At 43.4% G+C, this 1,257-nt stretch overlaps 1 pseudogene; it reads right to left on the bottom strand.

Annotated features, from left to right (window-relative positions):
• Positions 1-287: 287 nt before the first annotated feature.
• On the bottom strand, positions 288-546 carry LOC110594539 (annotated as a pseudogene).
• Between the last annotated feature and the right edge of the window lie 711 nt (positions 547-1,257).

The following is a 1,257-nucleotide window of genomic DNA, read 5'->3' as shown; positions in this document are numbered from 1 at the left end:
TCAAGTCTCACTCTGTTGCCCAGGTTGGAGGGTAGTGGCACACTCATGGCCACCATACCCTCCTGGCTAATTTTTTAAATTTATTGTACAGATGAGGTTTTGCCAAGTTGCCCAGGCTTGTCTTGAACCCCTGGGCTCAGGCAATCCTCTGGTCTCCATCTCCTTAAAGTGCTGGGATCACAGGAGTGAGCCATCACACCTGACTGCAGTGAATTTTTTCAAGAAGAAATTTAAGTTATGCTTATTTGTTTTGATTGGTTTTAAAATAGAAAGACATGCTGATTTCCTCAAGGGATGTTGCTTCTTTTCGTGAGTGCAAATTTTCTTACATTTTTCCAGGAATGTTTGTATTGCTCTTCAATGTTCTGCTCTTCCCATGTGTTTCCTATTGAAGCCAGCTTCCTGTAGGTTTCCTACATCATGTCCCTACAGAGATTCTTCTGGGAAGGATCCAGCAGAGCCCATTCCTCCTGGGCAAAGTTCACAGCTACATCCTTTAAACTAAGGCACTAAATTCACTTCCTGGCTTCCAGGGTATCCCGGCATCTTCCCTACAGATCTCTCAGTACCTGCAGGTCACGTGGTGACAGAGATTAGTGGCAGTATGCTTATTTTTCTGATAGGGCATGTCTTCATTAGTTGCTTATTCAAAGTGAAAACAGCCAACCCACCAAAGAGTGTTCACTTTACAAATGTAACAACTTTTATTTTTCTTGAGTTGGGGTCTCACTCTGTCGCCCAGGCTGGCATGCAGTGGCACGCTCATGGACGCCACAGCCTCAACCTGCTGGGTAGCCTCAGCCTTCCGATAGTTGGAACTCAGATGCATGCCACCACGTTCGGTTAGTTTTTTGTGACTTATTGTAGAGACGAGGTCTCACCAAGTTGCCCAGGCTGGTCTCCAACCCCCAGGCTCAGGCAATCCTGTCGCCTCGGTCTCTCAAAGTGCTGGGATTATAGGCCTGAGTCAGCGCATCCGGTCATAAAAGTGTAACAAGTTTTAACAAAACATTGAAAAATTAAAGGACTCAGCAATTATTTTCAGTTTGGGGATATTTCTTTTAGGTACATGTGCACATGTTAAAAAATATAATTTCCTTTTTATTATCTTGCATTACAGTATCTTTTAGATATGTTAGTGTAGATAGCTGACCAGGTGGTTTCTATTCAGCTACTAGAATAAAAATTCTGGTGTTCAGAGAGGAGAAAACAAGGCAGGCAATGCACTTTGTAGAATGAAGTGTGAGGAACACATCA

Source organism: Carlito syrichta, unplaced genomic scaffold (genome assembly GCF_000164805.1).
Source record: "Carlito syrichta isolate Samal-C Ts95f unplaced genomic scaffold, Tarsius_syrichta-2.0.1 Scaffold316023, whole genome shotgun sequence".
Taxonomy (NCBI): domain Eukaryota; kingdom Metazoa; phylum Chordata; class Mammalia; order Primates; family Tarsiidae; genus Carlito; species Carlito syrichta.
Note: the sequence above shows the minus strand (reverse complement) of the source record. Positions and strands in the feature narration are given on the sequence as shown.